Below are 27,692 nucleotides of genomic sequence, written 5' to 3'. Positions count from 1 at the left end.
AGTTGAAGGAAGAGAAACCACTCCAAGAAATTTAGGGCCTTTCCAAAGGATAATGAGGTCACTCTCAACAGTCAAGGGCAAAGGCATCAGGGCTGAGAGTTCTCTCAAGGTTTAGAAACTTGTGGGCAGAACTCAAAAACAAAGAGAACTGCCAAGTGATTCAAAAGCAGAAAGATGAGCTGGAAAGTGGGAAGAGATATTTCCTTCATGGTTCAAAAAATTAGTGGGTCAAAAAGTTGGAGATAGAGGAAGACATCAAAAATATGGACAGTGTTCAGTTACCTATTGGTGCTGTTGAAGAGAACATCCTGACCACACCTTCAAAACACTTGAAGCCAGTATAAAATGAATTAAATTAAAATTGCAACAATGTCCAGACCTAGCAGAACTACAGATTGGATTGCATTTATTTCCACTTCAGAAGCATGATGTAAGAAAGGGAGTGCTTCTTTCTTTAAATAAAAAATCTGTATTTCATTCTCTACTTTTATTTTATAGAAATACCCAATATATAATAAAAAAATAAAAAGGCATGTGTGGAATGTGGCAAATATTAGAGGACATATGAACATAATAAAATATAATCAAGTAGAAATGCAAAAAACATATATGGAATGAATAATAGACTAGAATCAGAGAAAAAGATAGTGAAGTAACAGGGCAAATGAAAATAGTCAAACTAAAATATTAAGAAAAGATGTTAAAAAACAAAACAGAGCATCACATCTGAGATCTGTGTTAAAATATCAAATAGTATACTGCCTGTGCAATTAGAGTTACAGAAGAATAAAAAAAAGGAAATGGGATAGAATAAACATTTCAACTAGTAAAGACTGGAAAATTTCTAAAACTATTGAAATATATTGATCTGCTGATCAATCTGCCAAGCATCTCAATGAAGCTATTGTAGATTAAATAAAAATTATACTAATAGTCAAGTTGCTGAAAACCAAGGAGCAACAGCAAATGTTTAATGCCAACAATAGAAAGAAGGGCACTTTAAATTCAAGAGAAAAATAATACAAATAAAAATCAACATCTCACCAAATCGATGGAATCCAATAAAATAGATTGACTTTTTAAAAGAATGTAACAACAATAAAATAGAGTTAATCTATAATTTTATATCTAGACAAACATATTTCAAAAGTGAATGTGAAACCAAGATCTCCTAAGGTGGATAAAGATTAAAAGAATTTGACTTTAGTAAATACACACTATCAAAAAATACTAGAAGTACTTTAGACTGAAGGAAAATGTTATCAGATAAAAACTCATACTTTGAGAAAAAAGAACAAGACCATTAGAAGTGTAATACGTATGCATAAATATAAAAAGCATTTAAATAATTTATTCATATATTAATTTATAGAATCATACATATATTCATAAATGTATAATGCAATTTGGTAAAAGACTATTCACTTTTTAAAGCAATAATAATTAAAATATATTGTATAGCTGAAGGTATATGTGAGTAAAAAATGCATGGCAAGAACACAAAGGGTAATGGAGTCATACTGTTTTAAGATTTTTACTTTTTTCAGAGAATATTTCATTATTTTTGAAAGAACAATGGAATAGGTTAAAAGGCATATCATAATCTCTAGAGTTCTGTTCAATAGACTTTTCATTATGATGGAAAGGTTTTATGTCGACAGAGTTTTGTTCTTTCTGCTATGATGGAAAAGTTCATGTGAATAGTATTTTATGTAAACTCCATCCACTATGACTGAAAAATAAAATTTTTAATTTTATTTAATTTTAATTGATTTAATTATATATAGCCTCATGTGGCTAGTGTCTACAGTATCAGAGATTGCATCTGACAAGAATGACTGAAAAATAAGATGTGCAGATGCTTTTTGATTTATGATAGGGTTAAGTCCCATAAGAATAAACCAATTGTAAGTTGAAAATAGCAAAAAAAAATGTATTTAATACACTTAACCTACAGAACATCATAGCCTAGCCTAGCCTATGTTAAATGTACTCAAAACACTTACACTAACCTATGGCTGGGCAAAACCATCTGGTAACACAGTACACTGGAAAGTGTTAGTAGTTTACCCCCCGATAGGGTGGCTGACTTAGAGCTACAGCTCCCTACCACTTGCGGCCCCCCAGGGAGGGAGAACACCATACTACATATTGCTAGCTTGGGAAGATATTGAAGTTCAAGATTTGAAGTACAGTTTCTACTGAATGCATACCATTTTTGCATCATCTTAAAGACAAAAAATTGTAAGTGAAATAAATCATCATAAGTTGAGGACTGTCAATTCACCTAATAGAAAGAAGAGAAGGAAGAATAAGAAAAAAATAAAATATTATAAATATAATGATAATATAGGAATATTACATAGTATCATACTTATATATAATAATATATAATATAAATATTATAATACAATAATAAATATAAATCAAGTATTATAGAATGACTATAAAAGAATACTGTTTTAGAGAAATAAATGTAATAATATCAATATGCACATTAAATGTAAATTGACTACACACCCCAGTTAAAAGGTGGATATTATTATATGGGATTTAATAAAGGAAGATCTAACTATATGCTGTGTGCCCCAAACACATTTCAATTATAAAGACACACACAAGTTGAAAATATTATAAAAGGGTAGGAAATGATATACTATGAAAGCACTAAAGAAAGCTACAGAGGCATGGCTATAATATCGACCACTTCTACTTGACATTAGAGAATAGTATTAGAAAGGAAGGGCAACATTTAATTTTGATGAAAGAATCAATTCAAAAGAAGACATTTAAAAAATATTTATATACCTAACAAAATCAATGAAACAAAATTTAACAGAAATACAAGAACATACAGGCAAGTCCGCAGTTAAGGTAGGAGCTTGCCTGGTGTGGTGGCTCACATCTGTAATCCTAGCACTTGGGGAGGCAGAGGCCAGAGGATAGCTTGATTCTAGGCATTCATCAGAAACCAAGACAAGCAACATAGCAAGACCCTGTCTCTACAAAAAAAAAAAAAAAAAAAAATTAACCAGGTGTGGGTTGTGTGCACCTGTAGTCCCAGCTACTGGGAAAACTGAGGCAGGAGGATGGCTTGAGCCCAGGAGTTTGAGGTTGCTGTGAGCTGTGATGACACCACTGCACTCTACCCTTGCAACAAAACAAGATCCTGTTTCAAAGAAAAAAAAATTTGGAAGCTTAAAGTCTCCTCACTCAGTAATTAGATAACATTTAAAGGGAATTCAGAGAGAATATGAGAACCTTGAAAAATTACCCATCTATTTTTCCTAATTGATATTTACAGAACACTGTTATGAACTGTGTCCCACATTTCCATCCCCATTGCATATGTTGAAGCCCTAGCACTCAATGTGACTGTGTTTGGAAATAGAGCCTTTAAAAAGGTAAGGAAGGTTAAACAAAGTCATGAAGATGGGATCCTAATCCAATAAGACTGATGTTCCTATAAGATGTAGAAGGGACAATGAGGGATGTGCAGGCACAGAGACATGTAGACACAGGGAGACAGCAGCCATTTGCCAGCCGGAAGAGAGGCCTTAGGGGAAACTAAATCTGATGACACCTTGATCTTAGATTTCCAGCCTCTGGACTGTGAGAAATACATTTTTGTTGTTTAAGCCCCCAACCTGGAGGCATTTTATTATGATAGACTAGCAAGCTAATCCGACACTATACTAAAACTAGTAGAAATTGTTTCATTTATAAGCAGAAATGATGTACTCATCAACACATGCCATATTCTAAGCCAATAAACATTTCTAATTTAGAAAGGATTATAATCCAAAAAAAATTGAAAATTAACATACTCTAACACACATATGTATCAAAGAGAAAGTATCAAGAGACATTAAAAACTTACTAAACTGAAAGAAAATGAGAAACAGCATTTTAAAATTTATAGTATGCATCTAAAAGAGTTCAAGTCAAGGAATTTATAGCATTGACATCTTATATTTGAAAAAATAGTTTTAAATTATCTAAGATTCGATTTGATGAAACCAAAAAAGGAAGAGCAAATGAAATTCAAAGCTGGCAGAAGGAAGTACAAAATAAGAATATAAGCATAAATCAATGAAATTGGAAAAAGAAATAAAATAATATATAACATCAATGAAAGCAAAATCTAGTACTTTGAGAAGATCAATAAATTTGATAACTCTTTCCTGACTTAACAACAAACAAAAGAGAAGATAAAATATGAATATCAAAAATCAAGTAATGGGTATCGTCAGTACAAAACTCCAGACATCAAAAGAAGGTTCAGAGATTATTATAGAAAACATTATGTTCATACTTTAAGAACCTCAATGAAGTGAATAAATTACTTTAAGAAACCATTATCTCACTTAAAAATACATATTTTCAATAATATTGTATTTATTAAGTAAATTAGATTTGTAGTTTACATCTTTTCAACAGGAAATTTCTGGGGCTCAGATGACTTTACTGGGTGATTCTATCAAACATTTAAGGAAGAAAAAATACTAATATACAAAGACTCTTCCAGAAGACAGAGGTAGCCAGCATTACTTTGATAGCAAAAGTAGATGATGAAAAATGAAATTTTTAACAAAATATTAGAAAATTATATCCAATAATATATTAAAGCATATATATAGACTCACTAAAAGAAATTATCCTAGGAAAACAGAGCTGATTTAACATTCAAAATAATAAATAATATATATTCACCAAGATATATAGTATCCTGAGCCATAAAACAAACTTTGACCGATTTAAAAGAATTAAAATTACACAGTGTATTCCATGACAATAATAAAATCAAGCTAAACAATCAATAGCAGAAAGGCAATAGGGAAATCTCAACACACGGAAATTAAACAGCACACTTTTAAATAGTTTATTGTTCAACCAGGAAGTCTCAAGAAAATAAAACAAAATTCATAGAGGTGAATAAGCATGAAAATATCACATCTAAAAATATTTGGGGAAACATGGTTTGGACAAAATGACATATACCTTTTTTCCCTGCTCCAATTCCCGAAGCACAACTATCAACCCTAGAAATGACAACAGAGACAAACAAAGGAAAACTCTAAAAGGTGGTAAGAAGTAAGCTGATGTAGGGCCCTCGGACTAGAGGAACAGAACAAACACAGGTTGTCTGGTGTTTCTCCAACCAATAGAGGGAGGCCCACCTACACATGATTATGATATAATCACAGACATCGGTGGCCTGGAGAGCCACTCCCCTTTTTAATTGAGCTAAAATGACTCTTTTCTGTCAAGAGATAGTGAATCAGGTAGAAAGAATCTAAAGGAAAGACCCAGGTGTATCAGGTGACCTGTTTTAGGAAGGCTTTTTGTCTCCAAAGGTCATAAATTTCATCCAGCAGCCAGAGACACAGAATTCAGTGAGTGAGGGTCTCAGCTACAGCAAGAGGACCAGTCTGGGAAGGCTCTTTGTCCCCTGGACTCCACTAATCTCTCTTCCTCCCCCCAAAAACACATGGGCACCTGTAGCATACTTTTTTAGGGGATTCCTAACCTAGACACACACACACACACACACACACACACACACTGGCCTATAGAGATCCGTTTGCATTTAAGCAGAATCAGAAGGGACCAGGTATAAAATAAAAATCTACCTGCCAAAACAATAACCAAGAAAATCATAGTGCAAATGAAAAAAGACAATCAAGAGATGCTAACACCAAGATGAATAAAAAATTGGAATTATCTGACAAGGATTTCAAAGCAGCTGCTAAATAGTCAATTTCAAGTTCTTTTGAATTTGGAACTGTAGAACATCTCATCAAAAAAGTAGAATTTATAAAAAATAATCACACAGAAATTATAGAGCTGGAAAATATAATATATTGAAATGCAAAACTCACTGGATGGACTCAAGATTAGCATGGAGATGACAGAGGAGAGAAACAGTGAAATATCTATGCCTGGATGTGGCTTAAAAAAAAGAATCAGAGAACTACATGACAGACTAATAGAATTTACTAATCTGAACACGGAGAAAATAAACGTGCTTCCTTCAATAAACTCATTTTAATTCAAATTTAAAATCAAGTTAAAGTAAAAAGATGAAAAAGGTATATTATAAGTAATTAATAAAGAAAATGCACTATGACTATATTAATATCTGACAAAATGTATTTTAGAGCAAAGAAAATTATCAGGGGCAAAGAGGGACATTACAGAATGAAAAAAGGAACAATCCATCAGGAAAATATAATAATCCTAAATGTATATTGAGAGTATTTTGCTAGGTATGCACATATTTAAGCACTTGAAATTAAATAATGCACTTCTAAATAATCGATGGGTCAAATAGAATGTCCCAAAAGAAATTTAAAGATATATAAATATGAATGAAATTGAAAAGACAGTATATGATTATTTGTGGGGTTCAGGGAAGTAGAATTGAGAAGGCAATTCATAGCACTAAATGCTTACATTGAAAAGGTCTTAAATTAATAACATAATTTCTTACCTCAAGAAACTTGAACAGAAACAGCAAAATAAACTGAAAGCAAACTGAAGGAAGGAAATATCAGAGATGAAAAAATAAAGTTGAAAAGAGGTGAAATATTAGGAAAGTCAATATAAGAAAAAAATCTGATTTTGAATAAAAAATAAAATTGGTAAGTCTCTAGCATAACAAACATAAACTGAGAGAAAGCCTAAATTAACAATATCAATAATTAAATAAGATCATTAGAAAGATAAAGTAATATTATGAACAACTTTATAAAAATAAATTTAAAAATCTAAGAGAAATGGATCCTTGAGTGGATTCCTTAATTTCTAAAATTTACCAACATTTAAGCAAAATTCAACAGACAATCTAAATAACTTTATAACCATCAAAAAATCAATTTATAATTTTCATAATTAAAAATCTTATAAAATAGACAAATCCAAGCCTAAATTTTTTCACTGGAGAATTTCATCAAACAATTAAAAAGCTTTTAATATCAGATTTATAATATCTACTAGAAAACAGAGGAGAAGGAAGCAATTTACAACTCATTTTAGGTAACCAGTATTATACTGATACCCCTAGAGAAAAATAGTACCAAGAAAAAAAGACTACAGACCAATATCTCTCATGAATTTAGATACAAAAATCCTCATTAAGATATTAGCAAGCCTAATTAAGCTATGCATAAAAGGAATTATATAACATGACCAATTAGGATTTCCTTCACATGTCAGGATGTATTACTATTTGAAAATCAATTAATATAATCCTCCATATCAAATCCTAAAAAGGAAAATTTACATATTAATTTATATAAAAAATAATTTGACAAATCTAATACCATGTCATGAAATAGCCTCATAAAATAAGAATAGAAGGGAATTATCTCAACTTGGTAAACAACACATGCTTAAGGGTAGTCTACTGACTGTTTTTCTTCTAAAATAGAGAACAAGTAACAATACCCATTCTTACCTCTCCTATTTAACGCATTATGGAAGCCACTGTAATAAGGCAAGAAAAAGTAAATATAAAGCATACAGATTGGAAAGGAGGAAATCAAATCTTCTCCATCTGCTGATGGTATGATGTGATTGCCCATGTAGAAAGTCTTAAGAAATTTAAAAGAAAAAAAGGATAATAATATAATAAATCTTCCTAGAACTGATATGTAAGTTAAGCAAAACCACAAGATTAACGATTAGCACACTAAATCAATCACAATGATATATCCTAGAAATGCCCATGCAATCACCAAAATTAAAAACACAACACCATTTACAAATGCCCCAAAGATAGCAAAATATTTAGGTATACTCTGAACAAACATATGTGCTATCTATTACACCATTAAATGTGAAATGTCTGATTTCAAATGCAAAGTTTAGTTTATTATATCTCAAAGAAGAAGCAGTGCAGTTAATCAAAGCATGTGCCTAAACTATTGACACAATTTTGCCTTCTTAATGGTAGCTTGTTTTTGCCAGAAGTGAAAAACCTGGAGTGTGAGTGGTGATGAAATCACTAAAGGTGTTTCCACATCTTGTTGAGAAGTGAATATTGTTCCTTGCAAGAAGTGGTTCGAAGCCTGGAAGAAGTGGTGGTCAGTTGGTGCAGGGTCTTGGGAGTTCAGTGGATGACAGAGAGTTTCCAAGTCCAGACTCTGTAGTTGGAACAGGATTGTTTTTTGTTTTCTTGGTTTGTTTTGTGACAAGTGGTCTTTCCAGAGGATTAGCCTGTCTCTATTGACCAATCTCAGCTTCTTAATCACAAGCATCCTCATCATTTCATCCAATTGGTTGCAGTAGACACCTATTATAATTGATTGACCAGATTTCATGAAGCTGTAGTGGCTAATACCAGTGCTGGACAACCAAATGACACCATTAACTTTTTATTGATGGATATTTGGTTTGGGCTGTGTTTTGGCACTTCATCTTTTTCCGATCATTGTGCTGAATGCTTGAAATTGTCAAAAAGAATCCATTTTTCATCACACATAGCAATACAGTATAGAAATGGTTCACCTTTGTGTCATAACAGCAAAGAAAGGCAAGCTTCGAGACTATTTCTCTTCTCATGCTCCTTTAATTCATGCGGTACCATCCATCCAGCTTCTTTACCTTGGCCATTTACTTTAAATACTCTGATATAGTTGGAATAGTAACATCAAACCTTGCTTTTAATTCACACATAGGTTGAAATGGATTCACTTCCACTACAGCTTTCAGCTCATCATTATCCATCTTGGTATCAGATCATTCACATGGCTCATTTTCAAGGTTAAAATCACCAGAATGAACTTCTCAAACTATCAACATACTATGCGTTCATTAGCTACATCCTTCCCAAATGCTTTCATGACATTCCAAGCTGTTTATATTGCACTGGTTGCATGAGGGAACTCATATCCAAAAATAACAAAAATTTTTACTTATCCATGGGTTCACAAAAATTGCTCTAAAAAATGTGAAAGATAATCTCAAGCCAAAGCATGCATTTGAAAGACTGTGGATATACCCTCACAATAGAACAACAACAAGAAAAAAAAAGTTTCTAAGAGAAATGTCACAGATATCAACTGTCAAACTTAGTCCTTAAGGAAATTAGACATTTCATATTTAATGACCTAGTATATATTGAATATTTTAAATGTTGATAATCAAAATTATAGAAGACTTAAATAATTAGATAAATATACCACCATTTGGGGTTGGAATACTCAGCCTAACAAAGTATTGGTGGAGGGATGGAAACTTCTATCAACAGAATAGAAGAAGAGACTCAGAAAAAGACACACACTTATGCTCAACTGATTTTTTTAAAAGTAGCAAAAACAATTCAATTCCAAAACTTCATTAAAAATAAAAACTTTTGCTATATGAAAGCTTATGTGAAGAGGATGCAAAAACAAGCTACAGAGTGTGAGAAAATATTTGCAAATGATATATCAGAAGAAGGACTACACTATATAAAGAAATCCCCAAAGTCAATAATAAAATATACAAATAACTGGCAATACCAAATCCTGGTGAGGATACAGAGGAATTGGAATTTTATACATTACCAGTGAGATTGCAAAATGGTACAGCCATTTCTGAAATCAGTTGGTCAATTTCTCACCACAGTTAAATGAATATTCACCATGTGTCCCAGCAGTGTCACTGCTGTCATTTACCCTCCTGAAAAACCTGGGCATGAGTAGGGCTTTATTAAAAGCAACATGAACTGGGAAACAACACAAACATCTTTCATTTGGTAAGTGGTTAAACAACCTGTGATAGGTTTATACAATCGATTACTATTAAGCAATAACAAGGAACAAACTAATGATGTGTCCAAAAGTATTGAAGGCTCTAAGTGTATCATGCTATGTGAAGGAAGTCAGATTCAGAAAGCTATAAACTGTATCATTCTACTTACATAATACTCTGATACAAGTGAAACCGTGAGTGGTTATGGGGCAATGGGGCCATAGGAGTTGGAGGAATGATAGGCTACAAAAAAAAAAAAAAAAAAAAACGAGAAATTTTTGGTAGATCTGTTTGATATCTTAATTATGGTGGTTACTAAAGGATTGTATATTTTGTTAAAACTGAGCATTGCATACTAAAAGAGAGATTTAGCATTTTACTTTTATTTAATAAAAATATAAATGACATCAAAAACATGAAACACTTAGGAATAAATCTAATGAAAGCCATGTAAGACCAAATGACTACAAAATTTTGTTGAGAAAAATTAAATAAATGATGAGGTAAATACGTTCAGGGATTGTAAGACTCAAAATTGTTCACTATCCACCCTCTAATAAAGACTTCATTGAACCCTACCAAAATTCCAAAAGGCTTTTATTTTAAAATAAATTCTAAAATTTATTTTGAAAAGCTAAGGAAAATAAGAAGAATGGCAGAAGAATAGCAAAGGGCAGCAGCAATAATCTTGAAAACAATGAACTAATTTGGAAGGCTTCCCCTACTTGACCTCAAGACTTACTGTAAATGTATACAAATGAAATCAGTTTTATTATTAATATATGGGCAGGCAATTGTATCAGTGTAATAGAATAGTGAGCTCAGAAATAGACCCATATATACTATAAATACATATATGCTATATATGCATGCGTGTGTGTATGTGTGAGTGTGGGCAATTTATTATATTTTCAATAACTATATCAGCATCATTTACTGGGAAAAAAGAAAACATTTTTACAAATATTTTTAGAAAAACTGTGTTTTGTTCTTTGGCACTTTTCTTCCTCTGTACATAGGACTAGTCTAAAATGGATCATAGGCCTAAAAATAAAATCCAGAATCATAAACTTTCTGGATATTAGAATAAGAAATTTATAATTTTGTGGCAACTGAAGGGTACAAAAAAATCTTTAAAAAAGAAAAATGTTAAATTGGATTTTATCGAAACTAAAAATTTTGCTTTTGTAATGATGTCATTCATCATTAAAAACATGAATAAATTAGCTACTATTTGGGAAAAATAGTTGCAACAATATACGAAAAGGGAATTTTATTCAAAATATGTAAAGAATCTTTATAAATCAATAATTAATTAACAATAAAATAAATAATAGGCAAAATAATTAAATAGACAACACAAAATATACAAATACTCTCTCAGCACGTGAAAAGGTACTCAATAACACCATTAAATAGTAAAATGGAAATGATAGCCACAATGATATTTCACTTTACACCCACTAAAATGAATAAAATTAAAAGCAAAATACTAATAACAAATATTTCTAAGAATATGGAACAACTGGAACCTGGATACATTGCTGGTGGGAGCATAAAATGGTTCAAACATTTTAAAGAACTGTGCAGAATTTTCTCATAAAGTTAAATATAAATCTATCTGGTGACACAGCAATTTTACTCTCAGGTATTTATCCAATAAAAGCACAAACATATGGATGAAAAAAGATTGGTTTGAGAATGTTCATAGCAAATTTAATCATAACAGCTCCAAACTGGGGGGAAAAATGTGCTTCAGTTTGTGAATGGATAAACAAATTGTGTTATAGCTATACAATTGAATACTTCATAGCAATTTTTTTAAATGTATCAAGTCAATCACATACATTATTAAAAAAATATTTTATTAAGTGAAGGAAGCCTGCCCAACACAATAGAATACATATGATATGATATTATTCCTGTTAAATATAATATGTTCTCACTTAATGGCATCCATAGGTTCTTGTAAATGTGACTTTAAGTGAAACAATGTATAATGGATCCAGTTTTACCACAGGCTGATTGATATAAACAAGAGTTAACTTCCAAAGGTATATGTCTCATTACAGAAGCATCACCAAACTTTTAAATAAAGACCAACACACTTCTGATATCAAATATTGGAATAAATGTGAACTGCACCTCAACTTAAGAAGGAATAATAAAAAGAAGCAAAATAATAATAGTTTTTCCAGTTATTTGGGGTCAGGGTCTTGGGTGGCCTGAGGCTCACCGTGCAAGGCAGGAACCAGCCCTATCCAGACGCCATCCGTCACAGGGTGACTCACACCGCCGCCCGCACCCACAGGCATGCAGACTAGGCCCACGCAGACACGCCAGGCCTCACAGTCACAGCTTTGGGATGTGAGATGGAACTGGAGTCCCTGGAGAAAACTCGTGCAGGCATGGGAGAACATCCCAACTCCACATAAACAGTGGGTCCAGCCAATATTTGAAATTTTTTTATCATTAACATTACAAAGAAATGACATTGAACAAAACAATCTTATTTTAGAACCTGCTGTACTACCATAAACGAAACTACCCTATGTTGATGCACGCCTATAATTCCAGCTGCCCGGAGGCTGAGGGGGGCGGATGGCTGGAGCCCAGGTGTTCCAGGCTGCAGTGAGCTGTGATCGTGACACTGTACTCCAGCCTGGGTGATGGAGTGAAATCCTGTCAATAAATAAATAAATAAATACATAAAATAACAGATAGCTGTAGAGGAAGGATTGACTGGAAAGGTGTATGACAAAACTTTCAAAGAGGAGGGAAATATTCTATTTACTCTTTTTGGTAGTGGCTACAGAGTTGTATGCAGTTGTCAAAACTGACTACATATAAAACATTTAATTAACCTCTGTGAAATTTATGGCATATTGGTTATATAAAAACACAGTTTTGTGAGTGCTACGAAGGTTAAGGACAGAGAGTTGGTGCAAACATAAAACAGGCTCTCACCCCGGCATGGAGGCGGTGGGTGTACTTCTAGCGGCCCAGCCTGTAGGGAAGAGAAGGCCTGGGTTAGATGTCATCCTCCTTTTTCTTTATCTTGCCTTGGCCTTTTAAATTGTTCCAGTATATTCTCAGTTATGCCAAAGGATACTAGGAAAAGGCTTTTATCCTTGCTCCGGCCAAGCTTGCGCACCCAGTTGAAGTACTGTGTGAGCGCTGACAGCCGTGTCACAGCACTGGGCGGCCAGGGCGAGATTCTCAGCGTGGGGCTCGGGACGGAAGCGTCTGCACCAGCTGGGAGCTGGTTAGAGCCACGGATTCTTGATCCCCAACGTGGACATTTAGAATTGGAAACTGGGGTGCCTAGCAATTTGTGTCTTAAACATGAGCCTCAAGGCGACCTGCTGTGCACTGAGGTTTGAGAAAGAGCATTCTCAGGGCTGCGGGGTCACACCTCCTTTCTTGACTCCTCATCCAAGTTCCATCCTAAACGGGTAGGGTCTGATCGTGTGCTGTAGGTCTAAGGTGGCACTTAAGTATTTACATTCTAATAATTCCCCAAAGGATGACGCTGCAGCTGGGCTAGGCACCACATTTAGAGAGGAGTTTATGACTGCAGATGAAAAGTGTCTTTATATGAGGTGCGGGAAGCTTCCTAGAGGAGCTGACACCTTTGTAAGTGACTTCAAAGAGGCAGGTTTTGAGCCAGAATCTAAGGAGTAATGTTTATTTTAAGAAATAGCATGCACACTTCACCCTTGAACAATTTGGGGGTTTGGGTTGTCGATCACCCATGCAGTCGAAAATCCACCGGTAACTTTTGACTCCCCCAGAACTTAACTACTGATAGCTTACTATTGACCGAAGCCTCGCTGATAACACAAACTGTCAATTAACATATATTTTGTATATTATACATATATGCCATATTCTTATAATAACATAAGTTAGAGAAAAATGTTATTAAGAAAATCATAAGGAAGAGAAAATATGTGTACTGCTCATTAAGTGGAAGTGGATCATCATAAAGGTTCTTCATTCTCTTCCTCTTCATGCTGAGCAGGCTGAGGCGGAGGAAACAGAGGGTTGTTCTTGCCGTCTCAGGCCTGGCAGAGGCAGAAGGAAAACCACACTTAAGTGGACCTGCACAGTTCAAACCCGTGTCATTCAAGGGTCAGTTGCCATAAGAATAACCGCAGGCCGGTTTAAAGCTCCCTGATAAGAGTTGAGAAGGTATAAAAGTAGTCGGTTGGTAGGAACATCGATAAGAATAATGCAGAGATGCACTGTTCTGTCATGGAGGAGCCACTGGGCAGTAAGGGCGACGAAGGCTGTGGAGGAAAATGGGAGGCTCACCCCGGGACACCAAAGCACACACTCACCGCCCAGCTTCCAGCTGCCTGTTTCACAAAACGACTCTAAAGTCTTTTGGAATTGGATTTCTGCTTCAGTGCCATGTAAATTGATCCTAGTCTGAGTCTTGCTAATCTCTAAAGCTGTCACTCTAGTCCCGTCGTGTCTTATGTGTAAATCTCATTCAGTCCTCCTCACCTAAGTTTCTTTTACCAGCAAAGGAATTATTTTAGAGTAATAATACATTTCAAAACCAACTTACATATTTTAGCAAAGTTCATCCTCACAACTGCTACCGAGGTGTTGTTCCATTTTCTAGATGGGGAAATTGATGCTCAGGGTCACCCTGTGTCCCATCCAAGGTCACGTGTGTTGTTAGACACAGAACTGACCCTGAGGAAATACACTCTCTATCCTTGGATTGTTAATACCTTCGATTCGCCCTGGCTTCAGGACTGCTTTCTGGGAAGTCAATGAAAGAAAGGAGGAATCGTTTTGTGACTCTTCCCAAAGCATAACTCTTACTGTTTGTCGCTGCCTTTTAATTTTCCCCTGCTGCCTCCTATTACTCTTCTCAGTAACTGCATTATTTAACTCTATTAAATATTTAGAAGTGCAGTATGAGAGATGTCATACAAAATAAAGTTTTATTATCCACAGGATACAGGTACACACATAAATTATGTGCAGAGACAGATGCACAATGCAGAGAAAGATTATGTCCCTGGGGGCACGCAGATTCTTTCCTCATCTGCTGAGCTCACATTCCTTACCTTCATTCCTCTCGGGCTTGGGTCATGCCACGGCTATTTGTGCCTTTCTGACCTCAAAGTGGAATGACTTCACGTCTGTGCTCTGCCAGGAGACAATGTCAGAGCTGGTCAGAGAGCAGTATCACTGTGAACAGTGCGACAGAATCAATCCTCCACAAGCGGTAAAGGTCAGCAACCCCTTGGCTATTTCCGGTTCTACAGCCACAGATTGCAACCATTTCCAGAATGGCTAACCTTTGAGGGTAACACGAATAGTAAGTGGCAGAGTTAGTTAGGGCTAGCTCCAACTATTTGCTAATCTTGTAGATTCTCTGCATTTTCTTCTTGGCTCCAGGAGTTAATTGTGCCCGACTGTATTGCAGGTGGTCATTTTTGGCTAGTGGTGATGCGGTGATCCTGGGCAGGAAGAACAGATCATGCTGACTGTTTGTACACAAGTTCTATATAACAACTGGGGCTCAATGCTGCATCTCCTCTTCGTGGTCTTTCCACCTGCCTGCCTTTATGTAGACAGGCATTGAGCCCTGGCAGATGGTGCACAGTAATTAGTTGCTTATCCATTCACTCTTTTTTAGTTTAAGAAATATTTATTAGGAACTCTTCTGTGCTAGAGATTGTTTTAGTGACTGGGGATAAAACATTAAATGAGAGAAACAAAGTTTTGACTCTATATTCTAGTTGGAAAGACAGACATTAATTAATCAAATGCATAAATGAACGAGAGTGGCTTAGTGCAGTGACAGCATATAAAGGAAATCTTGGAACACATCATTTATTTCATGTTCAGTAAGTAAATGTGTATCATAAGTGAATGTGTGTCTGAATGAGGTAAAAAGATCACCCTTAACTCCTGATGGGTGAAGTGGAGGTTGTAAAATCAGTGTGGAATTAAATGAAAGCATACGGGGGTCATGTCACTGTGGTAGGGATAACTATGGTCCCCAGAGATGTTCAGGTTCTAACCCCTGGTGTTTGTGACTGCGTCACCTTACCTGGCCAAGGGATTTTGAAAATGTGGTTAAGGTGAAAGATCTCGAGATGGGGAGATTATCCTGGTTATCTGGGTGACCCTAATCTAATAATGTGAATCCTTAAAAGTGGAGACCCCTTCCTGCATCGATCAGAGAAATACTTAAACAACAGAGCAGGGTCATATAGACGGCAGCACAGGATGGGCTTGACCCCCTGGTTGTGAAGATGGGGTAAGAGGGTCACCAGGCAGCCTCTCGAACCCAGTAAAGGTGAGAAAACAGATTCTCCTCTACAATCTCATAAAAGATCACCATCCTGCAGATACATTGATCTTAGCTCAATGAGACTGGTGTCAGAATTCCGACATGCAAAAACGTAAGATTATAAATTGGTGTTGATTGAAGCCAATAAATTAGTGGTAATTTGTCACAATAGCAATAGGAAACTAATGTAGTCGCAGGGGAGTGATGTGAAGTCAAAAGAATCAGAGCATCATTACCTTTCCTTCCTGTCTTTTTTGTCCTGATTTTTTCCCTGATAACATTATAGTCTTTCTTTTCCAGGAGCCTTTAATTTTGCAAACCCACAATCTTTTTGAAAACCTTTGAGATAAAAATATAGGAAAGATGTGTAGAAACTTCATGTTCCCCTTCTCCTTGGAAACAAAAGTTCTTTGTGAATATGGGATTGCTGTCGTGAGAGCTTGATGAGCCCCGGGCAACACTTTTATTTAGGAGACTAAAGTGTTTGAAAAGCACTCCTTTCATCCCAGTTTGACTCTTGAAAATAATTGTCTCAGCTAAAAAAATAAAAACAAAAACCAAAACAGAAACTCTTGTCTCTTAATGGTAGTGTGTCATAAAAAAAAAAAGAAGAGAAAACAAATTTTTGTTTAATATACTTTCATTTAATTTGAGAAGTTAAGTTTCCAAAATATTTTGTTCTGTCTGCTGTATATAGCACATTATTTTTAATTATTTTCTTCTATAATAAGAAGAAATAATATTTATTCTTAATAATATTTATTCTTAATTAATACAATATTTTCTTCTATAATAAATTTGTTTGGGTTTTTTGCTTGTTTAATGTTTGGATGTTCCCATATTATTGGAGTATATTTGCCAAATACTAAAATTTAAGGAATAAATTATTAATAATTCATTAGTTAGTGAATGAATAAATGAAGGGATTAATACACTGGATTTTTAAAAATGACATCTTAATTAGTGGAATCATACACTCCTCAAATATGTTTAGTAAAATAACATGCTTTATTTCACTTAAATTCATTTTCTCACAACTCTAATTTTAATCTTGCTAAATATAATAAATAAACATTTTGTGAGACCTTCCTATGTGCAAACCATTTCCTAAGTGCTTTATCTGTAATCTTTATTGCTAGAACCAAACTATTCTATACTGCTTCTCTGAAGAAAACTCTCTTGCCAGAATGCACACATATAAATTAAATGAATGGTTATTTTATTTTCTAAACTTGAATTAGTTATGGTCTGACATAAGGATACCATTTAATCCAAAGATTGCTTCCAGATACTTCTAAATATTAATATAATCATGTGATCCTTAATATTCTAACATACATATCTGCATAAAGATGCACAAGATAAAGAAATGAATCATAGTTTATGAAGAGACTTATGAAACTACTGTAACATCTTTCTCTCGAAACTCCCATCTCTCTCTACATATATCCATCTGCTGGACTGGATGGCCAGCCTTTTATGTCCCCTTTTTCTATTTTGATGATAATTGCTGTGATAATCCTCTTACCAGGGTCCAGGCCCTTATAAATAAGAGCTACTTTATAACAAGATTCCCATCCTTGAGCTATAATATATCATAATTTAGTTAGAGACTAAAGGCTTTAGACTTATTGTTGGCCAATGCACATCATTTGTAGTGATAGAATTGAGGCAGTGATGTTCTAGACATGACTATCTGAACACCTGACATCCTCAAGAGGTTTAGGCTTTCTGCTCCTGCTTGCCTGAGAAATCTCAATAAAAGCCATATGGCTCACTATAAAGACAGGCCCCCAAGGCTGGTTTTCTGGTCAAGCCTTAGGCAAGTAGACTTGCAATGAGTCAGTGCTGTTTTGCCCTGCTGGGACCCACTGGTGGACGCGTTGGCCCACCTTTGGCCAGGAGAAAGGTCCTAGCCTTCTGAAGAACTCAGTTCTCCACCTTTAGCACTTGCAAATCCTGCCTGAAATGAATGAAAATCTGAAAGCCTTAGTGCTTTTGCCTGGCTACCTGTCTTCTTCATCCTCTGATGAGAAACAAAAGACAACCTTAGTGTATATTTTTATGATTTTGTTTGTTTTATTTTTTCATGCTCTGTGTCTCCATAGCAATACTCATTTGCCATGAAATAAAAGCAATTATCCCAGTTCCACTTCTCGAGACTACACACACACTATTTTTTATATATATATATATACACATATAATATACATATATATGTATATACACATATATGTATGTACATATAGATCCATATATGTATATATCTTAAAAAGACCAATAGAAGAATCTTAAAACATCTTGAGAGAATATTTTTTCTATATTATTTTTTCAATGTTCATGCATTTTCACATGATATTCGTCTACCTCGTAGAGACACAAGAAGAAACAATTCGTGTGTGTACTTGGTAGATACGCACACATCTATCAAGAGCCAGGCCAAATACCACTCTATTGGTTTACCCATCGCTAGTAAGATAGTGTCTCTCTTGTTGTGCTAAGATAGCTCTTTGTGCATATATATTATCTCATCAATGAAATTGTGCTACTACTAGCTTATCTAATTTTCTTACCATCAGAGTTTCACGAGGGAAAGGGTTGTTCCTTTCTTCGTATACTGAGCATACAATTTTAGCACATAGGAGGTGCTAAATGAAAGTATGTTAAATATATGTATGTATAGCTGCATCTTACTTTTGAACCTCTAACTTTAGTTTATTCTTCAATGTACTGACTATGTCATTTGTCTCAGTCCTGAGGTAGTTGGCATTGATATTTCAGGAAGAGTCAAAATTTGTCCTAGAATACAGGGAACGGGTGTCCTGTTAGGGGAGTCACCTTGAAGAAACGGCCAGAACTTGGAAAATAATGTACATTTATCAAATTTCTCCACTATTGTAGCTCATTTATAATTGCTGAATGTACATTATTTTAGATTACAATAGCAATATGGTCACATTTAGGTTAAAATTAACCATAACTCTTACTCTCCAAAATTATTGCTGCTAGGAATTTAAATGTATTTCTCTCGTGCCCCGACATAAATATATCTATGCTTTTCATTTAAAAATAGTTGGTCATGATTTTCATTGTAAAAATAATAGATGCTCATTGAAAACTATTTATAAAGTGAAGAAAAGCAAATAAGACATAACACAAATCACATTTACTTACATGTCTAAGAGACAGTCTATTAATATTTTTCTATTTTCATCCACATTTATATCCATGAAAAAAGTCGACACACACACACACACACTCAAAGGAATATTCTTTGGCCTATGAGTTCCACTCATGAAATAAAACTGTATTGTAATGTTATAACATCCTTATTGCTAAAGTTTTGGTTTTTTTTCAATTTTTTTGTTGGGGGGTGGTAAGGGGCAGTGGGGAGGGGCAAACGATTTCCTATCAGTCACCTAAAATCATTCACAGACACTAAACTCTCTACTGATTTTCTATAGGTCTAATCTGTTGTGACTCAAGTGATGGAAGCACATAGTGGGATTGTTGAGGGTTTGGGATCATTCGGCAGTGGATTAACTGGTAAAATGATGAAATAGCAATGAAATATATTGAATTGTGCGATTACTTGGTTCTCTCTGTAAACTTCCATCAGAGAACTGGGGAGATAGACCACACTGTAGATATTAGTAAGGTTAGTCACTTTCTGGGTTTATATACATAATAAAAGTAGGTCCATGCCAGAACCAATGAAAAGCATCACTAGGATCAGACTAAAGAGCAGAGGACCCCACAGGTTTAAATTAAAGTGAAGAATGTGGTCAAATTCATGCATATTAAACTTCCAGAGGCTTATTATGAACCATGGGGATACCTGAGACTCAAATTAGATAAACCATTGAAGTCTAGATAGCTTTTATCCTTTCTCCTGCCATTTCTGTCTCCCATCAGTAAGGATGATAATTTATCACAGAGTTAAAAAAATATATTTAACTGGTCTCATTGGTTACATAATTATTTTCTTCCTCACCCCCCACCCACTGCAACTTTATAGTCTCGTCTGGAGCCTACTGCATTTTTAATTCCGGGGCCTAGAGTATTTTCTGTCTATGAAATACTAATTATTTTCTTTAACAATATACAAGCTATTTATAATTTTTTGCATTAATAGTACATTTTGATTAGGAAGAAAATGAGAGACTTTGTTACGTCATGGTGGACACTGAGTATTTGATGATATTAGGAGGTAGGTCCTTTGAAAAGCCACATTTGTGTATTTGTGACTAATGCTCCGTTATGGATTGTGAGATGCTCTTTGAGGTAAAAGTTAAAATTTCTCTTTTTTTGGCATATTTGAGTTCATAAAGATGAGGAAGTCCCTATTCTGAGGGAAAACTATAGATATTTGAAGACATATTATCTCCTCAGAAACTTTTCCTACAAGGGTAAATATTTCCAATCCCTTTAACCATTTTTGCTCTGACATACTATTATCACTTTCAATATCATGTTTAACCTCTGTTGGACACATTCCAATTTGACTATATTTCTTTTAAGATGGAGTACCAGGACGGGATTTAGAATTTCAAGAGTGTGTGCAAACAGGTCACATGAGAGAGAAGCTCTTCTCTAGTTTTCTAGAAATATGCTCATTACTATGAGCTAAAATCACATGAGTTTCAGGTAAACATGTTACAATATAGAATGTTGAGCATTCTAATGCCCCTAAATATTGTCATGAAATTTTAATTTCCCTGGAGCCTGTATCTCCTATTCTTTGTTTCTAGAAATATGTGTATTAATATCAACTAAAAATCTCATTGATTTTTTGAAGGTAGATATATGACACTATTCTAGAATATTTTATATATCATTGACATGCATATTACTGAAATATATTACACACACATACTTTTTAAAATTGGAGTTTCTATGGAGCTCATCTCTTTCGTTTCCTGCTAATAAAGCTGGCTTTTTGATGCAGGTGTAGTGCTTCTGTTTTATCCCTGATGAGTATTATTTTATTAGCTTTCTCTCATCACACTAACATTTCAGAATCTTTTTAGATCAGGGTGTGTCATTCAATATATCTGATGTCCCTCATATGTTCATGCCATTCTTCATTTACTCCATGAATGACAGAGTTAAAATTAGAGATTTGTCATATGTCTTCACTATAAATCCATTAATTATTGACACTGCTGATAATGAATCCACCCAATTCTGGATATTAAAATTAATAATCATAGCATATTTTGTCAAATTGCCTGAATTTCAAAAATATTTCATGCACTACTTTCTCTCAGGTTAATAATGTTAAGTAACTTGTCAGAGGATTAAGTGAAGATCATTTGTTCTTTTTGGTTTGATCTTCATCATCGGTTACTGTGTATCATGATAAGGATTTCCAACTTCCAGGCGCTCATACCTTGCCTTTGATAATTTGTTTATTATGTTACTTCTCTTTTGTATTTTTATATTTTTAATTCCTAATGTTTGCATTCTTAATGTTGTTTTTGTTTTTCTTCTTGAACTTAAATGTACAGTTCTGTATTTAAAATTATTTTGAAAATCTTCATTACCACCACCATCATCACCATCATCATAACATTTGTAGATTTGTACTCTTCTAGCATCTTTAAAAAAAAAACAAATGTTTTTAAAGTAGTTTTAGTTTTACAGAAAAATTGAGTGCAAAGTGCAGAGTCCCCCACACTCCTTCCACCCTCCCTCCACTTTGTCCTATTAGCACCTTGCATTAGTGCGACATGTTTATTACAACTGAGGAACCAATATTGATACAGTATTATTAATTGCAGTTCATAATTTATGAAACTTTACTCTTTGTACATCCTGTGAAATTTGACATATGGACAATAACATGTTTCAGCCATTGACCTGTCATACAGAATAATTCCACTGCCCTATTTATTATCCCTTCCTGTCTCCTCATTCCCAACCCCTGATAAGCACTGATCTTTTTACTATCTCCATAGTTTGCCTTTTATAGAATGCTACATGGTTTTGACTTTTTTGTTTGTGTTTTGAGACAGGATCTCCCACTGTCTCCCAGGCTGGAGTGCATCATAGCTCACTGCAACCTCGATCTCCTGGGTTCAAAGGATCCTCCCACCTCAGCCTCCTGCGTAATTGAGACTACAGGTGCACACACTACCATGACTAGGTAATTTTTATTTTTGTATTTTTTGGCTATGTTGCTAAGGCTGACTTTGAACTCCTAGCCTCAAATGATCCTCTGACCCTGGCCTTCCAAAGTGCAAGGATTACAGACATGAGCCACTGCTCCTGGCCCAGGATGTTATGCAGTTTGAATCACGCAGTTTGTAACCCTTTCGGATTGGCTCCTTTGACTTAGCAATAAGCACTTAAGCTCCTTTCATGTCTTTTTGTGGCTTGATAGTTCATTTTAGAATCTCTTTTCATATTCTCCATTTCTGAAATAGGATTAGTCTTGATTCAATTTTCTCAATAGCAAGGTCTCTCAATTTTCTGATAATTATACAGCCAATTTCTAACTTTCCCCTTCATTATATCTCCTGAAATAAGTTTACTTTCCTTAATATTTACTCTCCATTTTTTCCCAGTTTAAAGATTTTTTTTTCTCCTAGAAAGCAAGAAGATTGAATATACCATTGTTTTTTTAAGGCATTTGCTTCTATTTGATACCAGAGAAATTGGATTTATCTACCTCCCTCCTGGAAAAGCTGTTTAAAGATTATCTGATATTGGAGAATCTCTCTGAGCTTTCCTAATAAGCTTTAACTCATTTCCTCCACAAGGTAGGTAACACTTGGCTGAGAATAAACAAGGGCAAAAGTTCAACTCTGTTGGCAAAACAATTGTTCTCTCTAGTGCCTGAGGACTTGAGTGACCAACCAGCAGTGTCTGTTGTTTGTTTAATCAGCCTAGTAACCAAAAAAGCCTGACTTCATGGATACAGAAACGAGAGGAAGTGCACAGAACTTGTTTAATTAATTAGATAACAGGATGCCATTTATCCCATTGGCATCAGTAACTATCAAAAATAGACATTACCTTCTTATAGCAACAGATTGTGAAAAGACGACAAGCTGTATGAAAGTTTTCTCAGGAGAAACTATTTAAAGGCAGTCTTAGACAGAGCTAGCTGTTCCTTAGGATTAAAACAAAAACAAATAACTAATTCCATAAATAAAACCACAAAACAGGAAAGTTAGCAAGCAAACCAATCAACAACAAACAACAATGCTCCTTTTTCATGTCTAAATTGGATCTAGTAACAATAATTGCACAGGAAATCTGGAAAGTTCCTAGGTGTTATTACATCTTTTTTTTATTACATCTTTTTTTATTATTATTTATTTTTTTATTTTTTTATTTCTGCATATTATGGGGGTACAGATTTTAAGGTTTCAATAAATGACCGTTTCCCCCCTCCCCCCACAAGTCTGAGTCTCCATCATGACCATCCCCCAGATGGTGCACATCTCACTCATACAAGACAACATCATTTACATTGCTTTACTTGTGAACAAGTCAAACTCAAAGAGCATTTGGTCACAAGGCTAAGAAACAGGTGTAGTTTATACTTTCCATTTCATCTTCTGTATTCCCATTCATAAAATTCCTACTTTGGTCAGATATACTTTCTAACCAGCCTCTCCATATACAGTGTGCATTTATTTCAATTGTTATTTTTTTCCCTACACGTATTGAAGAGAATTATTCAGCCTTTCACTAAATGTTGGAGGAAATATACCACAAGCTAACTCACATTGTTCAATCTCTTCATTTACCAGACACTCAATGTGATAGTTTATTTCATAAGATCCTAATGCTGTATTAATACACAAAGGTGGATGTGACTAATCTTAATTTTATCTATCACATTTTTAAGATTCCAAAATCAAATGACCTGTCCAATACCACAAATGTATGTGATTCAGAGTGTTAGATTTGTTCTGGGTGGGATCCTAAAAAGTATGTATAGGACAGAATGCGATTATTGAAAAACTTTGGCTTGTAAAACAATAGCTACAGGAGTCTGGAGAGTGGGCAGGTTGTAAAACAGCTGCGCTGGCGCTCCTATCCCCCTGAGGGAGGAAGAAGCTACATTCCTCCCTTATCCCTGCAGGATGAGACTGATGCGGGGGTCCCAGAAATTGGTTCTTTAAATTTTTTTTTACAGTGGCTGTTCTGGCCCAGGTACTCACTCCTCCAGGAGAAGCCCTCTATAAAACCCAAGGCTTTCCCCTCCCTCGGGGTAGATGCGCTTTGGTCTCCACCCAGGTGCTCAAAATGAAACGGCAATTTGCTACACATGAGGCTTCGTGAGTCTCTCTCTGATCCGGACATAACACAAAGCAAGATGTAAATCCAGATTCATCTACTTTCTCCTTAACTTTTTCACTACCCAGCCAACACCAGTGAAGTCATATTGTACATATCCCATGATACAACACCATTAAAATAATGTCCCTTTACACATAACTGCATACTTTTACTTAGAAGAAATTTTAAAATCAAATTCTATGTTGGGTATCTAGAGCACCTTGGATTCACTCCACTTTGTGCTAGGCTTGGAGAGCACATGGGTGTTAAACAATGTCTGTACTCCCTCCCAAAGAAGATCACCATCAACCAGAAAACATAGGCATGGGAATGATTTGTTGCAAAAAAATGAGATAAGTGTTAGAGTAGAAATTTATTTTAATCTATGCTCTTTTAGTACTAAATATATTGATTAAATCCATAGGTAAAGATGTGGGGTGGGGGTGGGGGAGAATGCCCAGTCAGTCCAGTGCAACCTCTCAGAAATAACTTTCTCCTTCCATGTGCACTCTGATCACTGGCCATGCTGAATGACTTGAAATTCCTTAAACATTGTGATCTCCACTTATCTGTGGAGGATACGTTCCAAGACCCCCCCAGTAGCTGCCTAAAACCTCAGAAAATGCAGAACCCTATACATACTACTTTTTTTCTATAAATACATTCTTGCGATAATGTTTAATTCAATTAAATTAATCTGGCATACTGTGTTGTGGTCAATCAGAACATGTTTCTGTTAGGGTCTTCTTCTTACAAATTTAATGTCCTTTCCATCTTAATTAAGCATTTATCAAGCACTGTGGCCATAACTTTCGCAGTTTGAGGTGTGACAGCAATATTAGCACAAATTCCTTTTTCCTTTTTCACAGTTTCATCAATAGAATATTTGTTCTTACTGTAGAGTTTAGCAATTTCAGCATATGATTTTTTTCTTTCCCAATTAGATAGAGAATTTTCACCTTTTCATTTAGAGGAAGCACTTTGCTCTTTGCGATATCTGAATTGCCAACTTCTCTTGTGCTTTGAGGCCATTATTTAGTAAAATAAAAGTTACTTGAACACAAGCACTGTGATACCACCACACAGTTGATCTGCTAACCAAAACAATCATTAAGTGGCTAACAGGTGGGTAACCTCTACAGTGTAGATACCTTGCACAAAGAGTGGTACTGATCAGGGCAGGATGAGATTTCATCATTTTACTCAGAAAGACATGCAATTTAAAGTTTAGGAATTGTTTATTTCTGGAATTTTCCATTTAAAATTTCCGGATTGTACTGACTATGAGTAACTGAAATCATGGATAGTGAAAGTGAAGACAAGGAGGGATTACTGTAATTTACCCCATAGGTTCATGCCTTTAAAAAGATGTAATTTAAGGCCAAAATAGCTTTCTGGCCTGAAAGCAGTTCCCTCTAGGAGCCAGGTTACACACTGTCTCCTCTAGGATACATTCTTGAAGAACCACCCAAATCCTAATTCAATGTTGCCTCAGTGCTTCACTGCATTCTTTAAATAGCTCAGTCAGGACACAAATGACACTTCTGTGAGGTTTATTTCAAATAATCTGTATTCCCACTAGATAACATAGTGCTTGAAGAGAAAGAAGCAAATGTTTGATTGGATACTCCTTGGCCTATAGTAGGCACTCAATAAATCATTGTTGCTTAAAGAATCAATCAATAAGTGAAAATCTGTTTGCTAACCCCTTTTAATTTATTTTCAGATTTTTCCATATATATTCTCTTCAGTATACTCTGCTTTTTTCAAAAAATATAAACTCTAGAAAGTATAAAAATTCTATATTTAGAATTGATTCTATGCATTTGCTCAAGACTATTTCATCATCTATTCATTTGGTATTTATATATGTAAATGCATCTAGACCATTCTTTATATTTTGTCTCTTCTATATAAATATACTGTGTCTAATGTATATTTTATTGGATAATTAGGTGCATATTAGTGAAGGTAATCTATGTTCTGCAGCAGTACTACAAATCTAGAAATAGCATTTCTTAACACAACAGAGATTTATTTCAGGCTCTCCTTAATGCTAATGTGGGACAAAGCATGTTCCTCTATTTTACAATTCCTCACCATGGAATATGTGTCTTCAGAATTTACTGTTGTAGGCAAGAAAGAGATAGAGAAATCACACTGATTATTTTCATAAGTTTTGCTCAGATTATATGGTCAGAACTAGTCACATGGACCAAACATAAGTGCAAAGGTTTCTGGAAAATATAGATATGTATATTGAATATTTGGGCTCAGGTATAAGGTGTGTCTAGATTATCATTTTATAGTACCATACTCTCATTCTTGTATATTTGAGTGTACATGTTAGAGTTTCTCTGGGACAGAAATAGGATAGCTATTATGGTTTGCCCATTTTTTCTATTTTGCTAAGCTGACATATTGCTCTCCTACATGGTCAGGCCAAATTATGTTCTTTAATTAACTATGAAGCAACTACACTGGCATTTCAACATCTATGTCTGTTATGCTCATTGTCATACCTCTCAATTGTATAAAAATCAGCAAGAGAAGATGATTTTGTCTTGTTTTGTTTTAAAAGAGGCCCCTGGGAGATGGGCATACTTATAACTCTAACTCAAGAATTACAAATGTGATCATTGTAACCAAAAACATTTGTACCTGGGTAATACTTTCAAATAAAATAAATAAATGAGGCCCCTAAAACACTTCTAGTCCCCACATATTTATGATTTTTTTAGAGGGAGTTACTTATTCTCATGATTTATTTCTATTTCAATGCTGTGTTTGTTTAAATTACTATAATTTTATAAGTCTTGGTATTGGGAGGGGTAGCACCTTTCCATATTGTTAGTATTTCAAATTATCTTGCTGTTCTTGAATATCCAAAATTCTGTTGGAATTTTTAATGAATGGTATTACATGGATTTTATAGATTTGCTTGAAGATAATTTCCACCTGTCAATTAATAAACATTGGTTACAACAAGGTATTATATTTTCTTTAATCAAGGGTTAAAATTTTCTCTATTAGGTATTTCTTAAGGTGATTTCTTATATAATTTGATTTCAATCTTTCTTATTCCACAACTTAAAGCTATGAATTCATTTGAAAAGGTAGTTTACCTATATGAGACTGTCTTTATGTGTTGATTTCATAGTCCTTCAGGTCTAAGTCTATTAATTTTTATTGTAAGATCCTGAGTAATTAATCTATGAGGTATTTGGAATGGCATTATTTTCCAAGTATTTTGGTAATTGTAGTTTCTCTTGCTCTATTTGTTTATAATTTTATTGCATTGTATCCAACAAATGTGCTCCCTTTCACTCACTCTTTT

The 27,692-nt window shown here is 34.6% G+C and overlaps 1 long non-coding RNA gene across 2 annotated transcripts in view; it reads left to right on the top strand.

Annotated features, from left to right (window-relative positions):
- LOC105866576 (uncharacterized) overlaps positions 1 to 27,692 on the top strand; it is a 100,278-nt gene that overhangs the window by 37,774 nt on the left and 34,812 nt on the right. For both annotated transcript variants that reach the window (XR_012920530.1, XR_012920531.1), the window contains 2 exons: positions 22,078 to 22,208; positions 22,691 to 22,824. This is a non-coding gene — a long non-coding RNA (uncharacterized LOC105866576). The remainder of the gene's footprint in view (positions 1 to 22,077; positions 22,209 to 22,690; positions 22,825 to 27,692) is intronic.

The sequence above is a fragment of the Microcebus murinus genome, chromosome 8, assembly GCF_040939455.1.
Source record: "Microcebus murinus isolate Inina chromosome 8, M.murinus_Inina_mat1.0, whole genome shotgun sequence".
In the NCBI taxonomy this organism is placed as follows: Eukaryota; Metazoa; Chordata; class Mammalia; order Primates; family Cheirogaleidae; genus Microcebus; species Microcebus murinus.
Note: the sequence above shows the minus strand (reverse complement) of the source record. Positions and strands in the feature narration are given on the sequence as shown.